The sequence below is a fragment of the Sminthopsis crassicaudata genome, chromosome X, assembly GCF_048593235.1.
Source record: "Sminthopsis crassicaudata isolate SCR6 chromosome X, ASM4859323v1, whole genome shotgun sequence".
In the NCBI taxonomy this organism is placed as follows: Eukaryota; Metazoa; Chordata; class Mammalia; order Dasyuromorphia; family Dasyuridae; genus Sminthopsis; species Sminthopsis crassicaudata.
Genome location: NC_133623.1, coordinates 13,063,650 through 13,089,797, shown reverse-complemented (window position 1 = coordinate 13,089,797; position 26,148 = coordinate 13,063,650). Strand labels below are relative to the sequence as shown.

At 42.7% G+C, this 26,148-nt stretch overlaps 1 long non-coding RNA gene across 1 annotated transcript in view; it reads left to right on the top strand.

Annotated features, from left to right (window-relative positions):
- Positions 1-26,148, top strand: part of LOC141548853 (uncharacterized) — a 52,148-nt gene that overhangs the window by 5,577 nt on the left and 20,423 nt on the right. The window contains exon 2 of the long non-coding RNA XR_012484129.1: positions 257-303. This is a non-coding gene — a long non-coding RNA (uncharacterized LOC141548853). The remainder of the gene's footprint in view (positions 1-256; positions 304-26,148) is intronic.

Genomic DNA, 26,148 nt, shown 5'->3' with positions numbered 1-26,148 from the left:
TTAATTTTTATATTTTAGAAAAATGCTTTTCCTCATTCTTTGGAATGCAGTTATATAATAGTTTTATAATCTTAATAAAATCTTTGTTTTCTTCATTAGCCTAAGAGAATTTTTTCTACTTTTATTTATTTATTATAATTTATATCTGATTTTCCCCATTTTTCTCATTTATGTTTTTTTCAGGGGTTTTAATCTGTTGGTTTCTTTAGAATATTTTAATTGTATGATGGCTAATTTTTTCCTATGATGCTTTCAGGGATAATTTCTTGTGAGGAATTCTTTTGCAGCATCTCATAAATTTGGGTAAGTTGTCATTTATATTTTTCCCTTTAACTTAATTACTTATTGCTGTTATGATTTTCCTTTGACTCACTCATTTAAAAAAATATTGTCCTTAGTCTCTATTTGCGTTTGCATATTTTGCTCATGTTTCTTTTAGATTTTAAAATTACTGTATTTTGATCTGTAAAGTATGTGTATAATACTGCTGCTTTTTAACATTTGCTTGTGAATTCTTGGCATGCTAGCATATGAGTTTTTATTTTTTGATAGTTTCCACTTGTTATATGTTCTTTCCTCTTTTTTATTTACTTTTACTTTCAAGACATATGCATGGATAATTTTTCAAAATCAATCCTTGCAAAATCTTGTGTTCCAATCCCCCCCACCCTGTCCCATTGATGGCAAGTAGTCCAATATATGTTAAACATGGTAAAATATATAGCATATTAGTTTTCATAACAGTACTGCATAATAGCAAGATAACTATATTCTTTATTATTCCAATTTATTAGATACCATAACTTTCTAATATGATTTTTCCAATAATTTGTCCTATTGTTTTGTTCTTGTTAATTTGTCACATTTATCTCACTCTGAAAAGGGAAGGTTCAAATCTCTTCAATTATTGTGCAGTTTACTTTTCCTTTCAGAATGAGGGTGCTGTTCCATTTGGTTCTGTGATGTTCAGTGGTGACAGTGTCATGCAGTGCAATGTTAACTTTCCCGTTTCCTCTTCATATGATCATTTTGTTGTTGTTGTTGTAATTACCTGAAGTATAATAATCTAGTTCTTGTATTTCATGTTCATTCTATATGGAGCTTTGTGTTCATTTTTTTCCCTGTATCCATCAAACCTGTTGAGATTTTGTTTCTTATTCAATCTACCCTTTTTTTTCACTTGCTGTAATGAGTCTAATCCTTTCATATATTGGGAAATAGTTAAGATTGCATTCTTTCTCAAATTCTGTTATGAATTTGAACTTTTTCTTTCTTTTTAAAATCATTAGTCTCTATGGTTTATTTTGTTTATACAAATCTTATACTGTCTTCTACCATGGACCATTATTTTGCTTATTTCCAAATTCCTAAAGTTTACTTTTGTTATTTTTCTCTCTCCAGGATATTTCCTCTCACATTTCTCCTGCAAAAATAAGAGTATAGTCCAGAATATTCTTGGTCTTCTTCTTCTTCTTCTTTTTTTTTTTTTTTTACTCTACCACCTTCATCCAGGACACAATTTGTATAGATTATATGGATACCGTTTTTGCCTTTTACATTTTATTTTTAAGATAGTGTTTTTTCAACTAGCAAACCTTTTTTAAAAAAAATTATCTGACTTTCTACTACCTCCCTTTTGCCAATTAACAAATTTTTTAAAAAAGAAAGGAAAGGAAAACAAAGAGCTCAATCTATCTCAATCTGTAGCAGTATAGCAAAACAAAATTCCTAAATTAACTATTTTGGAAAATATATGTCTCTTTCTAAATTTTAAGTTGATTACCTCTTTGTCAGAAGGTGAATGGTGTTTTCATCTTCATTCTTTTGGATTCATGGTTTACCAGTGCAAAGATAAACTAAGAGTACTCAAAAATGAAGATAAACATTTGAAAATCTTTCCAAGTTGTTTTTCTCTATTATGTTACCATTGTATAAATTACTTTCCTATTTCTGCTCAGTTCACTCTGTATAAGTTTTTAAATATCTGCCCAAATTCAACTGAAATATCCATTTCATTATTTCTTGTGGCAAAACACAGTTTTGGTTTAGTGATATTTTTGTCCACATGGGAGCTTCCCCCCCCCCACTGAGCTCCTGATAATATAGGCCTAGTAGTGATATAGTTATAAACTGTATGTACAGTTTAATAACTCTTTGAGATGTTATTCCAAATTGCTTTACAAACACCTGGACAAATTCACAACTCCAATGCATCAGTAGGCCCATTTTCCTCTCAGCCCCTCCAGTGTTTGTTGTTTTCTTTTGTCATCTTTGTTAGTCTGAGGTAAAACCTCAGAGTTGCTTTAAAGATCATTTCTCTGATTATTAGTGTTTGGACCAGTTTTCATATGGTTCTTGATAACCTAGATTTCTCTGATAGTCACCTGTTTGCTGGTGTGGTGCTGCATGCCCAGAATCCTCCTGTCATGTATTGGGGAACAGGAACACTCACAGAGCATGATGTCTGGCATAGAAAGGCTTCTCAAATGACTGGTTCAAGAGACAAGGTAGAGGGGTGGTAGAAGATGGGGGAGAGTGATTTCAGTGTTCCCCCTAGAGCTAGAACAGAAAGGGAGAAGGGGCAGTAAGGCTGCATTAGTGGAAACTGAGGAGACTATAACCTGATCTAAAACGGAGTGAAAAGAAATAGAACAATTTGTACAGTGACAAAGATTTTAGAGAAGAACAACTTTGAAACACTTCCAAACACTGACTAATGCAATCATCGCATGAGTCTAGAGGAGTGAGATGAATCATGACACCTCCCTCCTGCCGAAAAGGCGACAGATTTAAAATGCAGAATGAGATAGTTTTGGATGTGATCGAGGAATGAATGTGTTTTGCTGGACTATGTGTTTGTTGTGAGGTTGGCTTTTTTTTTTTTTTTAATTGTTCAATTGGGGAGGAAAAGGGAGCGAAAGTGCTCATAAAAATAAATACTAATTTATAGTCCTTGTCCTCAAAAAGCCTACATTGCACCATTCCAGTGAATTCATGAGCCTTTACCTGGTTGAGATGAAAGGACCCGGCTGGGGCCTAGGCTTTCCAGCAATCTTTGCCTCCCCATCATTTCTTTGTAATAGATTTCATAACTTAAACAAACCCTCAACTTTTACCTGAAAAGGGGTACCTTTAAGATGAATGGAAGTCAGTCCACAAACATTTATCAAGGGCCCACTGTATGCCAAACACTATATGAAGTAAGTAAGAGGTACAAAAACCTCATCATTCAACTGAAATTCCTCCAGACGTAGTTACCGACAATCTCTTCCTGGCCAAATCTAAGGACATTTTCTCCATCCTCATTCCTCTTGAATTTTCTCCAGCCTTAAACACTTCAATCACCCTCTCTTGGATGCTCCTTCCAATGCTTTTGTGACACTGTCTTCTCCAGGTTCTACTCCTATGAGTCTGACCACTCTCTCTTCATTCTCCTTGGCCAGATCATTATCAAGGTCATGCCCACTAACCATGAGTATCCCCCAAGGCTCTGCCTTGGACCCTATTTTCTTCTGCTTCTGTATCACCTGGTGATCTCGGATCCCATGGGGTCAAGTATATGCACATGATTATCATTTCTATAGTTATAGTCCAAAATAATCTTCTGTTCCAGTCCCACATCACCAATGATTTGGGACATTTCCTACTGTAGGTTGAAAATAGAGCATCTTGTTTTTTCTCCCCAAACTCCCTCTTACCGATGAGCCATCACCATTCCCCCAGTCTGTTAGAATTAATCTCAGTATTATTCTCAACTCCTCCTTGACCCTGCATATCCAATTTGTTGGCCCAGCTTTTCATTTCTCCCTTCACAACCAGTTATAAAGTGGCTCCATCTATCCTCAAATTTCTCTGCCTTTGGCTTATGTGATCCTACCTTCCTCACTCTCTGGTCTCCATAAAACCAGGAAAGCCCATTATAGTTACAGCCCATCATTCCAGGTTAGACAAGAAGGGCAGGGTGTTGTTTCTTGAAGAATGCACTTTTTGTCTGTATGCTGAGAAAGGACATCCAAACCTGTTATCAGCTTAACTGAGTCATTAGAAGTTACAGGAATGAGGTGATGATGATGATGATGATGATGATGATGATGCGATACAGACTGATTCTATTCATTTGATGTAGGGGGTCAGGCAGAAGGCAGGTGACAGGAACAGAAGAGAGTGGTAAACCTGAGGAAATTAGAGGGGCAGGAGGGAAAGGCTACGATTTTGCCTTTTTGTTTTTGCCCAGTCTCTGTCCTGGCTGTAAAATTTTCTCAGGAATTTCTATTTTCATAAGAATGAGCTTTTATAATAAGATGCCATATTTTCCATAATAAGCTAATCACAGCTCTAATAAACCATAGGTACTAATCCCTGTGCTTACCTCCAACACAAAAATACTTGGCAACATGCAAAGAGCACTTGACAATTGCAGTAATGAAGACTGAACACCAATACTAGGACCAAATAATTTGGAAGTTAGCAACAGAGAGCTAAAGCAGAAGTAGAAATAGACAGAGAACTACTTATATTATAACAGCTTACAGCTTGAAGCGCCATCAATGATGGTTTCTGGTGCTTAATTACTTTAGTGTTTAAGGTCCAACTTTCATAACTATTCATCTTGTAAAAATGTATTCTGCTCAAAGTTTTAAATACAAATGGTAAAAATACTTTTTCTACATCACTGGGAAAAGAAAATACAAAATTAATAGGAAAAATGTACTCTATAATTTAGTATGCTGCTCATGATGGTGGTAGTAATGTGTTAAAGACACATAATAGAGGAAAAATAGAAAAAAAAAAACATGCCCAGAAATATTGGAAACAAAGGGTAGAGTAAAACTAGTAGACTTTGCACATGACCAAAAAGAAACTCTAGCTTAAACCAATGAATACTGTACTGACCAAGTTCCACAGTTTTAGCATCCAAAACACAATATACTAAGCAGCAAGAAGGAAGCAATTCGCATCTTTAAAAGCACCATATGTTATACAGAAGACAATCATAACCAAAAAATTCCAAAAAGCTTAACAGGGAAAGGGAGAATGCCTGGCATCTTATAGCTAATTACCTTCCCTGCAAAACTAGGCCTGATGATGAAAGATGACTTTCTGTGAGGTTGCAAAATCCCATTCTTTCCTATTCAGAAATCCACTGCTCTACAGGCTTTTTTTATATCCAAATTGACCAAGTGGCTGAAACTTAACAGGGTGAAGTAGGTACGCTTGAATGCAAGTACACCAGAAAAGGTGATTCAATGTGTTAACATGTTTTTAGAAGGTTATGAGTCTTTTGTAGATTTTTAATCTCATGTAATAAAAGCAGCACTGAAAACAAAAGCAAAATACAGGCCTAAATAGAGACTTAAAATGCTAACAAGTGGATCGAAACCATCAGAGAATAGAATTCTTGAGTTATGACCCCGCAGTCATTAAATGGGCAAAGGTAGCAAAAGACGGAAAAATTCAAGACTGGGGAGGGTCCACCCTGTGATTGGGAAAATGAACAAGTTGATCCACTACTGGTGGACTTTTAGGTTGGTCCATTTCTTTCAGAAAACAATTGAGAGTTATACAAGAAAAGTTCCAAAACTGTCCATGCATTTTCACCCTGTGATCCTGGGTTTGGACTTCTACCCCAAGGGTATTTTTGACAATAAGAAAAGATCCATCTGAAGGAAAAGACTCATAGCAGCACTATTTATAACCATTAAGAGTTGGAAACAATCTGCATGCTCAGTGATTGCAGGGTGGCTGAACAGACTGAGGTACGTGAACGCTCCAGACTATTACTGTTCCTTAACGAATGGTGAACGTGAAGAATTCCAAGAAATATGGGAAGGCCCTTACGAAATGATGCTCAGTGAACCGAACCAGTACGAAAGAACATTGTGCACGATGACTCTAGCCACATCCGTGAAGACACATTTAAAGGGTTACAAAACCTTGACTAAGTACAGTGGAGAACCGTGGGAGTACAGAAGGGCGAGTCCAAGTCCTTTTACTTAAATATTTGAGGGAATCGTACATGTGTATTAGGGGGAAGCATTCGCTTGTGAGTGTACTGGTATTCTGCATAATGTATCGAAGCAAAATTAATTGATCAGTGAAAAGACACCACTGCTGTCCCCTACACATATGTGCACAGATACTCAGACATGATAGGCCTAGAGTAAGAACCTTGAGCATGTCAGCTCCCCGGGAGCACTCTGGAAGGCCCCCTTCCATTGAAAGGAGACGGACCACAGTGTGACTGCTGGGCCAGACAATTAAGACTTGGTGTGCAGTGTTCTAACCATAGGCCACACTAGCATAATCACAGCCTAATTCCTTTACTTCATGGATCACAAATTGACTGTGGTGGTTCTACAACCCCCCCCACCCACCCAACTCGGTGTCAATACCTGAATCATAACGTGCTGCCGAGAGGTATAAAAGAAGCAATCAGAGGACAAGGAGGCAGGCTGATTTAGCACCATCAGTCATGGCAAATCCCTTCGCTCTCTCTGCTGTACCTACAATTGTTTGCATCATTTCCTAGTGGAGTGAGCACACAGTGTTGATAAGTTTCCCCAGACAGTCAGGCCTGTCCAGGATTTTCCCACATCCCAGCTCACTTAATGGAATTAAATGGCTTGATTAGGCTCATGAAAATAACCTACATATCAAAAAGCTGTTCTCAATGACTGTTACAGCTGCCCAAGGGAGAAGAGTAGCCTACTATTCTGCTACTTGTACTACCACTCCGGAGATTTGGAGCTAGGAGGCCTGGAGTAGGCCATCTCCTGTCATCTTTGGCATGTTTGAACTCCCTGGGCCTCAACTGTCTTCTCTCTGAGCCTCTGGGATTCTCTGCTTTCTCTCAAAGCTACATATTAGGTCCTCCTCCCTCCCCCATGAGCTTGTTTCTATTTTACACATCTTTACTTCTTGTCCTTTCTGAAAGGAAGCGAAGCTCCTTGAGGACAGGGACTGTTTTATTTTTGTCTTTGCATCCCAGCACCTGGAAGAGCACTGGGCAAATACCTAAGACATAGTGAATGAGTAAGAGAAGAGCTTCTACCTTCCCTGACACAGATGTGATGGGGGTACAGCAAGTGGGCTCTGGGATGACTTTTCATCCTTGAGAGAATTACTCAGCTGCCAACCTTCCTCCTCTTCACCTCCACTACCCCCTCATGCCTAGAAGGAGGGAAGTGGAGAACAGGCACACTATCAGGTTTATAGTTCTTTGGCAGAACAAAACATTTCAACCAGTTGTGAGGGAGGATGCGACAAGTTCTTGTTCACCTGACTTTGAGATCATGGTAAAAGGAGGCAGACCCAAACTTAATCATTATACTAAAGAAATGACCTGGAGATCTCTCAGTGGTCTTGGGCTAGCCTAGTCAAATACATTCTAGAAAAGAGACGTGGAGATGAACTGCACCTTTAGCAAATGCACCGAGTCACTTCCCCACAGCACCCCCGCCCCAATCCCATCTAAAGAGAAAGGTTCGGGGGGAGTTCCCTTTACCTCCCTCCTTTAGCACCCAGCTTCTTGAGAGACTGCTAGCAATCACTAGTCAAGAGTCAGACAAAATCTACCCCAGTCAGTCTAACTAAGTGACCTGTAGGCACAAATTCTTCCCTGTTTTCTTCTATAGGACTCAACGGACAAGACCCGCTCATGCTGTCAGTTGAGAAGGGCAGGCTCCCAGATTGTTTTGGAGCTCCGGCTTCGGCCAACTCTCCTCTGGATTCTGATCACTCTCCCTACTCCCACTTGGGCCTCTGCTCATTCTCCAGAGGCAGATGATATGCCTGCCATCTTCCAGAGTGACAGACAGCCTATGTGTCCATTGGGCCTACTCATGCATTAACAAGCAAGCTCCATTTTACACAGCATTTCTATCTTGGGAATGAGTAGAGACTGAGAAGTTAAAGGGGCAAAAACTTACTCAAAATCCAATTTTCTGAAGCATTCAAGCTGGATAAGCAAACAACACCGGTGACCGAGTGACCATTAAGTCCCCAAACCTTGGTTCCCATCTCTTCCCACTTAGCCAAAATCTACAATACTGCTTAGTGAGACCCAAGCAGATTGGAAAAAAATTGCCCAGTGTCATGGATCAAGAAAAAACAGCTGATGGCTCTAAGGCTCTCTACTCCAGTGAGAAATAAGGTTGGATTTGTGAGGCTTCTGGTCAGCTCAAACACGGATACTGCAGTAATTAGAAATGATTCTCTCGAGTTTTTTTCTACAGTCTTGCTAGGCAGCGCCAAGTCCTTTGAGAAGGAGGTGCCTGGTCAGTTCGACCAACAGCACTACAGTGCCTCCAGACTGGCAGGAACCTAAGGGAAAGTGGCTGGGAAAGTAAACTGGAGAAAGCCAAAAAAGGAATTGTCCCTAAAGGCAGCTCCATCAAGGATGCTGAAGGGAAAAGGGGGAGGGCCCATCTTGAGCAAGATTTGAAATCCAATAGTTTAACAATTTGGCTGTCACCACCCACATTTTTTGGTGGTAATTTTCATTCTCAGGCTCTGCGTTTTTGGAACAGAAGATGACCTTAAACCCAGGGACAAAGAGAACTTCTGGGCCTCCGAAATGAACTTTGAGCAGGATGGGCTCAGGGCAGGCCTCTGAGGAGTTCCAGGCCAGAGAAAAGGAAACAAGGGAGAAGTGTAACAGTGACCTTCCGTCAAAGGTTGGACCACATGGTTAAGGGTTTTGAGGTCAAAGCAACTCTTGAAAACCATGTAAGGAGTCAGAAGGGTTGAGAGCTTTCTATCAAACTGTATACCCGCTTCTTAACTTTTCTTCCTGTAGGCTCTCCTGAGAGTCTTGATGGAGACAGTAGCCAGAGGCAGTCACTCTGTTTTTTTCCATTCCCTGACACCTCAAACTCACCATGACTCAAACAGAACTAATTTTTCCTTCTTTCCTTTCCTCTCCCTTTTTGTCTGTCTAATTTCCTTCCTTCCTTTCCACTCCATTTTGTCTTCCTTCTTTCCTTCCTTTCTCTATTTCTGTCCTTCCTCCCTTCCTTCATTTCCTCCTTTTCTCCCTCCTTTCTGTGAAATTCATGAAGTTTAACTCCTTTTTTTCTTCCTCTGAAATGTACTCTCAATTAAAATAATTTCCCTGTGGAATCAAATGACTTCCTTAAAATTTCAAGGCTCTGTGATTTTCTAAGTGGAGATATTCCCTCCACTGATCAAATAAGTAAGGAGATATTCATTAGATGGCTGCTGTGCCGGGCATTTGTGCTTGGCACTGGAGAGAAAGATGCAAAAATACAATCTTCTCTGCCCTCAAGGAGCTTACATTCCCTGAGGGGAGACAACATGTACATCCAGGATAATTTTCAGGGAGAGGAAACATTAACAGCTGGCAGGGGAGGGGGGATGGCAGTGCTGGAGCTGGTGCTCCATAACATAGGACAGTAGATAGTTTTCCAAAGTACTATGGCCCCCAACATTTCTAAGTGACCACCCCGGTCACAAGTCTGTGAACATCCTCTAACAACAGACAGTACTTGGAGCCTTTTCACCTTGGTAAGACCTGAGAGACCTTGTTCTCTGCTGGCACAGCCTTTGATAAGTTCTATACAAACTCTACAATGAAGCATCAGGGCAGGACATTTGACACAGCAAGTAAATGTCATTGGCGGGGGAGGGGAGGAGGCTGAATCTGTGATTTTCTCAGTGATAGGGGATTGTCAAGTCAGTAAACACTTCTTAAGCAGCTATCATGTGCTACGCAAGATGCTAAGTTTTGGGGTTGCACAAAGGAAAGAGCTCACAATTTAAAGGCAAACTGATTATTGATTTTTGATTGAGGGGAGGGACTTTCCAATTGGGAGTTCCCCTTGCTGGGGAAAAAAACCCCACAGGTTCAGACTCCCACAAAATGACAATTACTTGCTAAGCATCAGATGTGCTGCCCCGATACCTCACTCTGGAGACTTTGGAGAGTGCTTCTCAAAGGCTGTGCCAACAGAGAACCATGGATTATCGATTACTAATGGTTGCTGAATCTCTTGGGAGGAGGTGGGTCTTTGAGAATGTAGCAGGAAAGTAGATGCAGCTAGTTACCAGGGATGTGCTCCTTTCTTGAGCCCAGAACTTGTCTATTCGTTTGGCTTGGTGCCCAAAGACCTAAGTTTCGGTTCCGAAGGGGACACTTCCTAGAGATCTCAGACTAGTCGCTTGACCTGCTTGAGCAGGAGTGTCGTCATCCGTCCAACTGCAGAGCGTCGTTGGAGGGAAGCCATTTCAGACACTAGCATCTGTCCCCAATCTTACCCAAGCTCAGACCTGTCCAGAGACTATGCCAGTTAAGACAAGTAGCTCAGAATCCTTGGCAGGCTCTGTGACTCATTCACAAGTTCCTTTGGCTGAATGTTTTATCTTCGTAGGTGGGAATTCTGACCTTGAGCAAGTTAATGAATGTCTCTTTTTCTCTCGGTGTTCTCAAAATCTGTCAAGTGAAAATAGAAACTCCCATCCTTCCAAGCTCACGTGGTTATGAAGAGAATCGAGGGTGCTAACATATGAGAAAGCTTGACCAGTGTATAAATTGCTACATAAAGCCCTGTGCTATACAATTAATTGACCCACTGGTTTCTGTTATAAGTGCCTGGATGACAACACATTTCTCTGATACTCCACTTTCTGAACGATCTCCTTCTCTAAAGTGCCTATGATCCAGAAATAAGAACTTTCCCAGCGGTATTGGGAGGTTGAATTGGGAACCAGGGGAGTCAAAAAGCTCAAGCAAATTCCACCCTCAGTATATGAGGGTAGAACTAGCTGCGTGGATGTAAGCATGCTTCTATGTAAGCACCCCAATGCAAGAGGGCCCCAGGTAATAGGATGATCCTCCACTTTCTCTCTGTTACAGTAGCATGCTAGGGAGGGGACACAAAATGAGCCAAAATACCGAGCATGGCACAGTGGGTGTGAATATTATCTGCATGCTAGAGCATGGCACTTCCTTAAATTCCCATCAGCCAGAATCAGGAACTGCTTATTTCAGGGAATCTGAAATAAGACAAAGGCAAAGGCATTTTTCCAAGCCCACATAAGTTAACATTAATGATCACCTGATTAAGCAATTTTTTTCAGGTTCACACAGCCACTGTTCTGAGGGATTTTTGAAGTCATTTCTTCTCAACTGCAAAAGGGCATTCCCCGATCCCCTCCATTTTAGGTGTGTCAGCACAGCACTTCAGTCACTCGTGGCTCCAACTGCACTGCCAGCACATCCCTATTTCCAGGCTGATATTGCTGAAATGCTGTCTTGAAAACAGACAGGTTTGGTTTGGGAAGCGCTGCCATGTATCTCACCCCAACTTTAAGCATGAATTCTGTTTACAAAAGCTACAGGTGGCCATCCATTCTCTGCTTTCGTGCCTCCAGGGACAGATAACACCTTCTCCTTTTGGACTACTGTGTAAAGTCCACCCACTGGTGCTAGTTGTGGCCTCTGGGACTGAGGAAACCCAGTAGAAACCCTTTGATTATTCTGAAGGTAGCATTCATTCCACTCACTTCTATTTGGCAATCATTTCTGATACGGCTGCTGGATGAAAAACCTCCAGGAAAGTGCTAGGGGAAGGGGAACAAAGAGAGGTGGATTCTCCTAAGTTTGCTCTGAACTAAATCTCCCCAGATTCCTCACCTCATTCGTGAATGGTACAGTTTGAAGACCCTTCACTCCTCAGGCCCATCCTCCTCTGGATCAAATTTAGCTTGTGCTTGGATCTTCTTCCTTTCCTGCTTTAGGGTTGTACGTGTGCACGTCTCTGCTCTCTAAAGAGCTCCTTGAGGCTGAGGATGCTATGACAGGACCCCAGGTTTCCTGTCTTCCCATCCCATGCCCTGCCTGGAACCTTCCAAGGGAATACTTTGGAGATACTCTTTCCATAAATACTAATACAAATTAAGCCTCACCCCTTTTCACCTGAGAAATGTTCGTGGGACGGCAGCTATAGAGATATAGAAAATAAGCATACAAATCAAATGTTTACTGAAAATAAATCATTTCACGATCCCCACATTGAGTTCCATGACCCCATATGGGGTTATGAGCCACAGTTTAAGACGTCGGGCTCTCAATGACCTAGCACTAGGTAGGATTTGGGTGACAGGAGCATGGCATCAGGACATGGGGATAGTTCTTAGGCATTCTCTATGGAAGAAAGTTCTTGCAAAGAGTTTTTTTTGTTTGTTTAAAGTTTTCTTGCTGTGACTCCATCTCTATATACTGAATAAAGAATAAGAGCAAACTGAGTCATATATCTTTGAGAGTGAAGGACCTGTATATTCTTTTTAGAACTTGGGTGTTTTTTTTTCTTCTTTTGAAGTTTATTTGACTTCATCAAAAAAATGGAGAATGCGTTACAAAATGAATTTGAAACTGAGAATTTCCTTTCAATCTTATGAAAATGAACAATTAGCTGCTTTCTTTCTCAAATTTGTCTCCTTTTCTTTTATCTCAGTGATTACAGTACCACAACTCATTCATTAGCTACCATTCAACGTGATGCAAGGGGAGGTCTAGCAAACAAGCACCATCACTGACGATCACAAGCTTGCCCTTCACCTTTCTCAGAATCATTAGTGCACTGACTCATCTCCCCAAGCTTTCAGCCTTGACTCTTACCGGGCAGTCTACCATCTCAGCTGCTCCCTAGCTTCTTGTCCATCTTCAAGCCGAGGTGTTTTCCTGCAGCAATGAGGAGCTGAGATCATGTTTTTCCTAAAAGCTTCTCGTTCTCTAAGCCACAGATCCAAGGTGCTTGGCACATAGCAGGAGCTTCATAAATGCTTAAGACTGAGGCTAGAGCAGGCCTCGGAGGCATTCATTACCTATCTACTTGGTTTGCTCAAGTTTGTTACTTAGCCTGGGATCTGTGAACTCAGTTTCAAAACAACAAGAGGTCTTATTCACATATGACTGATTTCCTTTGTAATCCCACACTTTTTCTGACACATTTAAAAACATTATTCTGAGAAGGAGTACGTACACTTTCCCAGAAGGACAAAGGGGTGTACGCAGGGATTATTGCTAAAAATTTAATGAGCAGCTTTCCAAAAATAGACAGACGCACAACAATCTTTTCTCCAATATCTTCTTGAATCTAGATGATCAATAAAGCAATAAATCAAGCCTTGATTGATAGCATTTGCCAGTTTCTGAAGTGTAAATATTCACACTGAAAATTTTATTATCAGCTCTCTCAAATAGTACAAGTTGATTCCAGCATGACTCTGACTCTGGGACACTTAGCAGACCTTGTTGTACTGCTTCAGATCTTCTTGGAGGTCTTTGCAAACAGAAATCCAACTCTCCAAAGTAGCAGTTGGTGTAGTTTGGGAGAAGAGTATGTGCTTTTACCAATGACTACTGACTGCTCGCCTTTAAACCTGAATGGGAGCCCACAATGGGTTTCCCCCAATATTGTGCTGGGCATTTAGTATTTCTCAGAATTAATTAGGAGGTTTCCTAGTGAACAGAGAGCTAGGCCTGGAGTCAGGAAGAGCTGAGTTCAGATGGGGTCTCAGACATCTCCTAGCTGTGCACTTTTATTATCTGTATAATGAGTATAACCAGAGCAGCTACTCCATAGGGTTGATGTGAGATAATATTTGTTTAAAAAAAAAGTGCTTAGTACAGTACGTGGCATACAGCAGGCAGTATATAAGTGTTTATTTTCTTACATTCTCTAGTACTGAACTATACTGTGTGTGATTTTTACAAACTCATAAGCATATGGTGTGCAGACATTCGGCATTTACTTATCAATCACTATCACAGAGAATATCAAATGTTATGGGCAGCACATTAATGGTATACCCAATGTAGATCAGGAGGGAATGGGAGCCTTAGATCCTGGGTCTTGATTCTCCAAACAATTAAAAGCAACTACTGTGTCCATGTGCCAGGAGAATAGCTTGCTTTGTATCTATTTCTTTGCACTCGTCTTCCTTATCAGATTGTAAGCTCCAAGAGGGCAGGGATTTTTGCCTCTTTTTGGATTGCCAGCATGTGCCACAGTGCCTGGCACATGGTAGGTGCTTAATATATGTTTATTGAATTATTGAACTGGACTGAAGGAAAGCAGGGGAAGCCAGGAGTGGTAGACAAGGAGAGAAAAAGTCCCAGGTGGGCCACCCAAAGGCATACGGTGAGGGGATGGAATATCTTGTGCGCCAGCAGGCCAGTGGGGCTAACACATAGAGGGAAATTAAATATAAGACGACAGGAAGGAGCCGGGTTATTAAACATCCCAAAGAGGACCTTATGTTTGATCCTAGGGGCAATGGGGGCTACTGAAAGGGTCAGATCATGTACTTCAGGAGGCTCCCTTAGGAAGATGTCTATCTGGAATAAGGAGATGACTCAGGTATCTATGGAAAGAGTCCAGGTGGGAGCTCACACACTAGGCTGGTGGCTCTGTGACATGTAGTCCAAGGAGAAATGACAAAATCTTTCAAGAGAACCTACGTATCAAGGAAGTGAGTGAGGTGACGCTCTTCTTTCATAGTCCTAAAGCTCAGGGCCGACCGGATTATTCCCCGTTCAGGAAACTCCAATGTCTCCCTTTGACTTGGAAGCCAATCCATGATTAACACCCTTCTCAAGCTGGCTCCAAGCTCCCCCTCACTTTGTTATATAGCTCATCCTGCTCATCATGTCTAGCTGCACAGACCTCCCTGTTCCCTATATGGTTGTGGCATCTCCTTCCTCATGTCTGCCTCTAAAAATCCCTCATTTCCTTCACATCTTCTTAATGTCCAGCTTCTTTGTGGGGCTGATCTCTGCCTGCAGCTAGTGCCCCTCTGCCAAGCAAAGAGAATAGTTTTTTGGGGGAGGTAGGCACACATACATCGGGACAGATGTCTGCATACAAGCACAGATTATCTCCACACACATAGTTTTAGTTGTTTGAAAGGCAGTTTCATTTTTGTCTTTGTATGTCCAGCACCAAGCCCGGTGCCTGGCTCAACACAGGTGCCAGAGCTGAGGTAGGGAACGCTTGCTGACGGACCGGTTGTTGTGTTTGCCAGTTAGAGAAGTCATGCTGGACAGTGGGCTATCCGTTCTTATTGCAGAGACAAAAAGAAAGGTCAAACTCTTCAGGCCAAAGGACTTCACTTGTCTTCTCTCACAAGCCCACGAAAGAATGGGCAAAGAGTGACGGTCTGTGCATAAAACAGTGAGGCTGAGAATGAGTCGAGTCTGGAGTTGGAAGTGGGTTTTACCTGGGACTGGGAGCAAACAGGTCCCGATAGAACGTCAGCACATCCACAGAATGGGAACCAGGCTTCATTTTTTTTTTTTGCCTCAGTGGGCCAGGTTATACAGAATTTAGACTTGCCCCGGTGCCCCGGCCTTCTCTGGTAATTGTACGGGGCTAGCTTTCCCCTCTGCTTTTCCTATCTAAGCATTTTATTAAATCCTTCTGTTTGCCCTGCTTCTTTGGTCATGGGGAAAAGAGCTCAGTGACCCCCTGAACTCCCACCAATGTTGAACCTCTGGATTCCTCTGTGGCGGATAATTGTGTTTCAAAAGCCTGGGCGCTGAAACAATCTTGGCGTGCCAGGAGAGAAGCAGCAAGAGCAGCCATCAAGGACAGGATGGCGAGTGAGAGAAAGCTGAGTTTTTGATGACTTGGTACACCTGCTAGCAGCCCGCCTGCTCATTCACCTGCTCATTGGCGTCTTGGCTGTGCGCTTTCTTTATGAGATTCTCGCTGGGTGCATTTGGCAATCTAAGTACAAAAGCTATTCCTTCGTTGCCTCCTGCGGACCCTCAGCTTCCCTTCAAATTATTCAGCCCTTGCTGTTTCCTTCTTCCTCCCACCTGGTACCCTCTCAGGCCATTTCTTGGAAAAGGAAATAACTTTTATCAGCTAAGTTGGGGCTGATGTCATCGTTTTTCCCAGCACACTTGGGCTTGCGAGGACGGAACTTGGGGTCTGAGCTGTAGTGGCTGGTGTGGTTCTCCAATGGTCCCTCAACTCTTTTGCACCCTCACTCACTCATAGCTCTCCGGTGCTATGTAGTTGCCCTGCACACACACTTCTTTGCTGAGAGCCTACCATCCAGCTCATTCCCACAACACACACACACACACACGCATAAAGAAATGCCTTGGCTCCTTCCTAGACTTGAATGTCTACTTTTAGGGCCTTACTCCACAGCCCTTTCCCTGGGTTGTCTCCTGCTCTTAGGCTTTATGAAGTGGTGTGAGCCCTGCTCCCCCCCCCCACACACACACCAGAACCTTCCTAGCAGGCAGAAGGCAGGAGAGGCCTGAGCAGGAAGCGATTCCTTTCCCAAGCCCTGGTATTTGGAGCTGGAGGCTCACTGTGGAGTCTGCCGACGAGGACCACAGTCACGTCTGCTAGGCTTTGCTTGGGTTTTCAAGAAACCCAGAAGCCATCATGGTTGCTTTGCCTAAGGCCTCTCCTGGCTGCTAAAGCATATGCTTAGCAGGTATGTTTTTGACTGAGTGCCAAGCTCCCCAGGTTTTCTATCATTTGCCAGATCTTTTTTCATCCTTGGAAATAATATAGTTAAACCCTAAGTACGAGGCAAACACTCAAACTTGTGGCACACAGAAGTACAGACATTAGCTTCAGTTCTTAATGTTACTTTGAACTTTGTGTTATGGTTTACCAAAGTACACATTTAGAATTTAGCGAAGCAAAATGCTCCAGAATTCGGGCCAATTAATGCTGTCTCGTGCCACCATTTGGCACATTCTTGCTCTGTTTTTACTGCAGTTCGATATCCAATACCCCATTCCCAAAGCACACATTTTATGAACAGGTTTAGAATTCACAAAACCTTTTAAAAAAACAACTAATTTGGACCAAACAAGAACTACTTCAGCCTGGGCGTTGAGCCTGCAGAATTTCAGTAAACAACACGCACAGGATCTAGGTTGCCAATACAGATCAAAGCTCCTCTGTCATTTAAGAGACGAGTTGTCATGGTCTCCAGGCTCATGATAAATCTCTGAACATGGGCAGCCTGGCCTCTAATGACAGCAATCCATTCTGTCGGGGGGCTGCTATGCGAAGACTTTCTGACCTCAAAGGATCTCTCTGAGCTTCTGTTCTCCTGGCATAGCCTTTGAGAAGCCAGGCTTATCTCCACATCCCGAGAAGGCATTAGAGTAGGATGAATAGGTATTAGGAGAAATGAAAATGATATTAATACCCAAACATTATAAAGCAACACTTTAAAAAGTCAATGAGTGAAATTCTCTCAGGATCCAGGATATCCTTTGGCAATGTCACAGACAGCCAGAAAGCCTCAATCAACTCTTCTGAACCACCAAGGGCCTCTGGATGAGGCTCTGTCATTCTAGCGTCTGCTGCAGGGAAGGTAGTGCTGGGCATACGTCCGGGAGCTCTTGCTGGGGCAGGGGAAGGTCACTGGCTGCTTTGGCTTCAATTCTAGTCCCCCGTTCTCTGCACCAGCAGGGACGACAGTTACCCCTAATACTGATCTGAGACATCTATGCTGTACATGGCCAGGGTGTGCCTCCTTTCTCGTGGCTCCGCCTAAAGGAAACCTGAGCTTCCAGAGTGGTCCCACTCTGGTACCATGTGCCTGGATGGGGGGCCCAAGAGGCAAAGATAGGTTGAGGAGTCCAGGGTTCTAGTGATGCTTTCAATTCACAGTGCAAGAGCACACTAATGATGATACTAGCATTTATATGATATGATACTTTAAGATATCTTCTCTGACCATCATAAGAAACCTGTAGAGGCTACCAGCATCCCCATTTTGTGGATGAAAAAACCAAGGTAGACAGAGGTTCAGTAGTTTGGCCGTGGTCAGTGTCCGAGGTAGAATTTGAACTCGGGTCCAGCATTTGGTATACAGATACTGGGACTATGGTTCCCACGTTCTCAGAACTCTGGGCCCCTACCTAATGAATCCTTATAGTAAAGTGTTACCAAGGGCCTGAGGTTGTTATAGTCCTGTGGTTGTAAGTAGGTTTCTTCCCCCGTCCATCACTCTCTATTTGACTTTCCTTTCAAGAATACCTTCTTCATTTATATGCAGAGAGGAAAAGAAAATGGGCCTATCCCATCGGCTTTAGTGAAGAAGTAATCCCTCAGAAAAGAAGTTGCTGCTGAGTGTGAAAAGTAGCCCCTTAAATCCCCATGCTTGGGTGAAAATCATTTGAGCCAGGCAGGCTCATTTTTCAAGGTCACTTTGACTACAGATAGGGAGCCCAAGGCCACATCCATGTATCCCGGCAGCCGAGAGGGTGAGGGGAGGCACTGCTTCATGGAGAAAGCTGCCGCCCAGCCACCTGGGCTGAGAGGGCAAGTGGATGCTGGCTGAGGTGCACATCTTTGCTCTAACGAGGAACGGAAATCCAAGGGATTTTCATAAAGTTGCCACTTTGGCTTTTCTGAAAGGATTTTGTGCAGTAGCAATCCAGCAGAGTTAAAATTCTCTGAAGCAGCTAGTAATTGGGTGTGTGTGCACGCATAAATAGGCAGTGGGATTCAATGGGGGAATTAGATATGTGATTAAGAGAAAGAGCTGGAAATCAATTGGAAATTGTCATAGCTTAACTTAAAAAGAGGTAGGAGCTGGGATTGCTTTAAAGAGCCGTTTGTTTTCTTCTCTTCTTTCTATACTTAATTAATTGTGATCACGGTGATTAATATGGCATATACTTTAAAAAGCTTGTTTCAGATGACTATTGGCATGATATGGTGATTAAGAATAGGCAGCATGACATTATATTTTATTAGTCTGATAACTTCAAAATCAAATCCCTCCTGGACAACTCAAACTGATCAATCTTCAGTCACAGACCTAGAATGCCATAGCAGGGAATTCTAAAAGGACTGTGTTGGAGTGGGGGGAGGGGGGGGACACGGGATGGACAGGATATTCTAGAACAGTGCTCCTCAAACTTTTGAAATAGGGGCCGGTTCACTGTCCCTCAGACTGTGGGAGGGCCAGACTATAGGAAAAACAAAAGCTCACACTCTGTCTCCGCCCCTCAGCCCATTTGCCATAACCCGGCGGGCCGCATAAACGTCCTCAGTGGCCACATCTGGCCCTTGGCCGTAGTTTGAGAATCCCTGCTCTAGACCTTTTGTGTCTGAATGTTAAATGATATTGGATGGGGCGGGGCAGGAGGTGGAAAGAAGGGAAAGGGTATCCTTCAGTGATATAAGATGAAAACAGGCCCTTAGCTTTGCTCTGCCTTCAAGTGGGTGTCTGACTTCAGGCAATGTGCTTCTTTCTGAAAGGAAGGGTTACACCCGGGTGATCCCTTTCAGTTCTAACATTCTGAGATTCCAGTGATAAAGCAAGTTGCAGGAGAGGAGATCTGTTCTCTTAGGAACTCTTCAAAGCGGGGAGGGGACAGGGGAAGTTCCTAGCTTTCCTACTTCCATAGCAGCTGAGGAGTAATCTTGAGGGCGGGCCCTGCTCCTAGATGACCTGCTACTCTCCTCTCTCCCTTTTTTTCAACTCAGGGTTTCCAGGAACTTGGAGTGTATAGGGCAGCTGCCATTTCAGGGATTTACTTAAGAACTTTGGGAAATATAGTTAGGGCTGGCTTGATGCACCCGAGTCAGAATATATTGGGTGCAAATACTTTAGGCCCTTCAAGAGTGAGCAAAAATCAACACTGATGGAGGAGACAATGGGAAATGCAAGAGAATACAGACCCCAGCTGTAAGTTACATCAAGGTAGGGCCGTAACTGTGCACCTAGGAGCTTCCCACCAGTGAAATTCCAACAGAGAGAGGCCTGGTAAACGACTGCATTCGGGCTTGTGCAGAGTGGTCCCAGCTGAGTTTCTGAGTTCCTCTTAGTTCTTTTGGGGGAAAAGATTACCCAAAAGGATGGTGAATGCCCCCAGAGGGCTCTTCGTTTGGGATATCTGCCCCCCAACTTGCAAGTCCTCATTTCCCTCTTGGGCTTCAACATCCTTCCTGTCACTGAATCAGCCCTGCTCTCTTTCGCTCCCCCCACATTCAAGTAGTTGTCAGGGCTTCTTGGCACCGGATCCAGAGCTCTGCCTGCCCCCTTCTCTCCAATCATGGGGGTGTCAGCCCAGATCAGGCCCTCCGTACCCAAGCCTAGATTCCTCCAATAAGTGGTCTGCTTGTGTCACGCCTCTTCCCGAGCCCTCCATCCTCCCTCCAGTTGCCCAAGTGAGATTCCTGGGGCCCAGTCCTGACTGGCGTGTCCTCCTGCTCGGGAAATGCCAGAGGCTCCTTTCGACCTCTAGGATCAGACACAGACTTCCATCTGGCATTTTGAGGTCTTCACAGCTGGTTCCACCCACCTTCTGAGCCTTATTATAGGTGGCTTCCGTCCACACATGCTGCTTTGTAGCCCAAATCCTCTTCTTTTGTTTCTTCTGTGGCCTTCCATCCCCCAATGCTTGGAATGTCCCCTCTCTTTGCTTCTGCTTGTAATTGGTGTGTGAGTGGGAGAGTGTGTGTGTGCATATACCCTCCTGTACATGTATATATACATGCCCACACCTAGGCATATGTACACAATACTTAGACACATACATATGTGCACACATATACACACATGCGCATGATAAATATGACCTCCTTTGATCCTCATAAAACACAGTTACCACTGTCCCCGTGGGGAATATGAGCTAGAGAGAGGTTAAATGACTTGCCCAGAACTGGATTTGAACCTGGGCCATCTTGGCTCCCAAGGCAACCTTCCAGGCCCTTTGTCACCAGCTGTGTCAGCTCCCGAGGCCTTTGGAATCCGCCCCACCTCCTAGTACCTCCTCCCTGGGAAGTAGCTTTATCTCTACAGCTTAGTGTTTCCTAGGCCACTAACAGGGTATGTGACTCATTCAGGGTCACAAGCCAGTACGTGACAGAAGGAAGACTGGATGCGTGAGCTTGCATCTACGATGTTAAGTTGCACAGAAAATGCAGAGCCAGAGTGGCAGAATGGTTTTCCACACACCAGGGTTCCCTGTACTAGGGCCGTTAAGAAGTCCAGTCCCTGGCTCGCCCCATCCTCAGGCTCCTAGCACAGGGCCTGGCACAGAGTGGGCAGTTACCAAGCACTGGCTGATGGGTCATGTTCCTAGTGGCCATCACACATAAGCACGGGTTAAGTCCATCTGCTCAAAGAGACTCAGAGACTGACAGCATGGGGTAAGTAGGGTAAGGTTCAATGGAGACACATTTGGGAACACATGAAGAGAAGCACTGCTGCCTCCTCCTCTTCTGGAGCAGAAAGGCCCATGACCATGGGGGTGAGTGAGGGAACACCAAGAGCCAGAGGAGAAGACAGCAGCGGCGGGCTTTCACCGTTGACTCATTCTGCACAACTTTCTCTTGGCCCTGATTCTTTTTTTCCCTCCATATATCCCTTTCTTCCATTTACTCTGCATTGACCTTCATGGGCCAGAGAAATCTCATTGGCATCTGTTAGCCTACCTGAGCCCCACCTGGACCCGCCAGCCATCTTGGCTTGACTTTGGGCACTGTTGGTTGCAGAAGGGAAAAATCTGTCAGGGAAAATGCTGTTATCAGCAGTGTCAACTTAGATTACAAAGGACAGTGACTGCACTGGGAACCATTAGCCAAATGATTCTGACCTGCTCTAACAATTTAAATATCTTCCATTTTATTTTGCAAATAAAAACATTTGAATTTCATGACTTGACTGGGCTTCAAGACCCTCCCTTAGCAAAAGGAGCAACCTTGAGCAACCTCCAATGAGTGGGGTTTTGACCTACATAGCCTTAATCACGGGGCAATTAACAGGGTCAGGATGGGGGAAACCCTGAGTGGCATCATATTGTAATGGAACCCCATCACACCCAAGAAGCCTTTGCTTAGCTGGCATCTGAGGCCTCTCTTTACTTTGTGTCTCCTCTGTCATGTTTCAAAGGTTGATCAAATAAAGTTGAAAACCCTTAAGACCCGAGTATTCTGGGCACACGTGGGGATGCTAACATTATTACATCCTATTACCAATTCTTAGCCACATGTAAACCCCCTGCAAGCTCAATGACAATTAATATAAAAAAGGAGGAATAAATGCGTGGGCAAGGACCAGGAACTTCTCTCTCTCTACCTGGGACCCATATGGTTTTCAGATGTCTCTCTGGCCATCTCCAGCCATTCCGTCTCTACTTGGGTCACTACCTCTCCTTTCTTCTAAGTCCCCATATTGGACTCCTCCCTGGGAGCCACCTTGGGCTTTGACAGGCCAATTTGGGCCTTATCTTATAAACCCCTTCCTTCCATCATTAGAAAGCACAGGTCCCAGACCAGCAGCAAGAGTCATTGCAGACAAAATAAAATATCGGGGCGTCTACCTGCCGAGACAGGCCCAGGAACTCTATGAACACAATTACAAACACCTCTCAACCAGATAAGGTCAGCTCTAAACCACTGGAAGTAGGCCAAGCTAATAGAATAAAAAGGACAATTCTGCCTAGATTAGTCTACTTATTCCATTCCATATCAAACTGCCAAAATCTTATTTGATAGAACTAGAAAAATAATGGCAAAATTCATCTGGAAGAAGAAAAGGTCAAGAATCTCAAGGGAATTAATGAAAAAATACAAAAGAGCGTGTCTAGCAGTACCAAGCAGAGGCAAAGCAAACTGAACCCTAAAGCACCAGTCACCAAAACCATTTGATATTGGCTAAGAGAGAGTATTGGAGCAGTGGAATAGGTTAGATACACACAAGATTGTAATCGAGTATTTGATAACCCCCCCAAAAGACCAGAAAGATGTGAGGAGGCCAGAGGCAGCATGATGTTATAGCAACCTGGAAGGAGGCACAGAACAAAAGGAATCTGGGGCTGTGAGAGGACTTCTTACTTTGCATGTTTGGTGGAGTTGGGTTTTTTTTTCCCCTATTGATGGTTTTTCAATTTATAATATATGGTGCAATGTTATATTTCAAGCAAATGCTTTCCAAATACTAGCTGCTGAACCTTCATTTCTTTCTGTACTGATGGCTAGATCACCAGACCAACTCCCTAGGGAAAGGTAGTGCCATTCCTGTGGCCTTTTTTGCCCTCTCCAGGTGGTGATGAGATGATCTCAGAGAAGAGAAGCTGGAACTCAGTCTCTCTCTACATACTCCAGGAAGTAGGTGGACAGAGACTGTGAAAGTACAAGCCCTTCAGTTTCCAAAGCTGACATGAGGGCTTCCTCCCTCACTAAGGCTCTCGGCACCCCAGGAATCACCCCGAGACCTCCTCCCCACTGAACGCTGCTACCATGCCATCTACAGCCTTCTGCCCTGAGGAAATGAGATTGCTGATGGGATGGTCAGAAACATTCGTTTTCTGGTCATCTTTCTGACATTATGCTGGGTGCTCTGTCTTTCACAAACCAATCTTGGAGGCCAGTCCCTCAGCTCACCTTTGCTTATGAGCATTTTGAAAATCATAAAAAGGCTGAGTCTTTCTGGGTAATTGGATGGCCTGTGCTTTCTGTTATTGACAGGCTCTGACTTTTTAAAGTGCCATTTGCAAGAAGTAAAGTTCAACTTTATTTATTGTCCCAGGAAGCCCAAGCATGCTTATGTCTCTGGAACTTTTATGAATAGAAATATGATTATAGACCAAGTATATATTAGTCTTTTCAGTAGCTTTGAAAATCCAAACACTATTCTCTCATGCTTATTTAGGGCCTATTATTGATGTACTCAACTCTTTTATGTAAGAGGCTTGTCAAATTATCAAAAAGTGGATATACCCACCCTTCCATCCCTCCGCCAAAATAAAAGCGTTCACAAAACCACTGATCATGCCCCTGAGAGAAACTAGTTTTCCTCATTTCGATAGGTTTTTGCTGACTAGCTTATGTAATCCTAGATCTCCTCTAGGCATCGTGAGGGGTGCCAAAATGGCAGCCAACAGTCTAAAAGAGAAGTGTGGGGTGATCTTGTGGCAGACATCCTGGTACTGTTCATGCTGCCAGATGCCCAGAACTTTTCAGAAATCTTTCAGGCTCCCAAATTACATTTGATGCATAAAAATCAGACAGCTCCAACCAATGTTTCCATGGTACTATCTATTGCTTCTAACTAGCTCTTCTGAGAAATGGAAGAGGCTATTATGAATTATTATGTGTTATCAGGAAATTATGTATTAGCATGCACAAGTGTCATTTGGCGATCTGTTGCCCTCTGAGCAATTTTCTTAGCTCATCCGAGTGCCTGTCTCCTCCAGCACACTCCCAACTTCATTCTTTTTGCCATAGAATGGCAGCCCAAGACAAAGCCAGTTCAGAGTTGGAGCTCTTCAGCACAACATCACCAAGGAGGAGGAAACATTAAAGATACAACAAAAGGGACAAACTAGGAAGTGGGGAGATGAACCTGCAGAAACTTGGAGGTTATCAAGAAGACATTTATAGGAAACTGCAAGGACAACAAATAGGTGTCAGTGGAAAAAAAAAAGATTCACTAACCTTTTTTTATTAAATGATTTTCATTACTGAAGAAGAGTGGAAATACCGTATCCACATCTGAATATCTCAGGAAGTAGCAATAGCAATAAGGAAGGGAAAGAATCTATAAGACCCCGAAAAAAGAAAGCAGTGTAGTGGAGGGGGTGGTATTGCATATGAAGTTAGGAAGACCTTTGACACTTAAATCCTGTGTGATCATGAGCAAGTCACTTAGCCTCCATTTCCCTATCAGTAAAATGGGACACACATATCTCCAGCACCTATTTCATAAGATTCTAGTGAAGCTGAAATGAAAATGCAAGTAAAGCTCTAAATAAATGTCAGTCTTGTGTTGTTGGCATAAGAACCCAAGATTTACCATATCCTAGTTATACTCCAGGGCTATAAGGAAAGGAAAAAATAATACAAGCTGCTAGAAGTACAAAAATTACAGACCAAAGAATTAGAATTAGAAGCAGACTTTTCAAGGAAGATAAGGGAGGATGCAGAATTTGGAATATAACATTTGCAAAATTGAGAAATACAAGCCAGGAGCCTAGAATTTTTCACCCAACAAAACCGAGAAGGCTTTATGAAGATGAGAGATGGATATTTGTGAAGCAAACAGACGTTGAAAAGTTTAAAGGGACACAGACATTTCAAGAAAATCTTTAAACAAATAGGCCTCCCAATCCAAAAAGCTAAGTATTTTTTAAATCACAAAATCAGTGGCTACTACAATGTCATAGCCCTAAATAGCTATAAATTTCAAAGAATTATTTTTTCTCAGCGGGAAAGCAGGGGTCAGCATGATCCCCAAATGACAACCCTAATATGAAACTTCTTTTGTTGATGAACTCCAAGGTTAAGAATCTGAGAGAATTATTAATATTGGGAAAAGCAATTTGGGATGAATGATAAGAATAAAAAGGTATGCATTCCCTTCTGTTAGAATGGCCAAAAAAAAGAGAGACCTGATCACTGTAATTCTAAATGAAAATGGGTAAACCTCCCCAATAAATGCCAATAAGTCCAAGTATTCAACAATATGCTTTAGTCTAGAGATAACTAAATAGATTCAAAGTGAAAAGTTGGTGTAAAATTTACAGTGGAAAGTGAGAGGGACACGAATGGTACTGAACAAAGATAAACTCAAACCATCAACTAATAAAGAAGATAAATGGCATATTATTTTAAAATGCTCTTTAGATATATCAATCTTAAATGCATGCATCCTTATTAATTCAGCAGCAAAATTCATAAAGGAAACCCACAAAAGCTTTGCAAAAAGAAACCCAAAAAATAGCGTTTTAAGCAACCTATTATTAGTATATCATAAATATAACCAAAAGATAAATAAGAAAAATTACCAAGCTAAATATGCTATTGAATAAACTAGTTCTAAGAAATATATGGATAGAACTTAATGGGAAAAGCAATGTGTATACTTATATTTTTTCCTGGATCTACAGAATTTATACAGAAACTGATTATATGCTGCACCACAGAGATGACATAAGCAAACACAGAAGAAAGATATTCAGTAGAATACATATCATAATGCAAACAAGCAAACAAAAAAAGCCCCAAACCCTTCTAATAATGGTGTAATGGATAAAAGGCACAGGTGACAACTTCTTAAATGATGACTAGGAGAAAATATTTTACTGTGTAATGGTATGTGGTGAGGGATTTCAGAAAGGAAGGTTTTCTT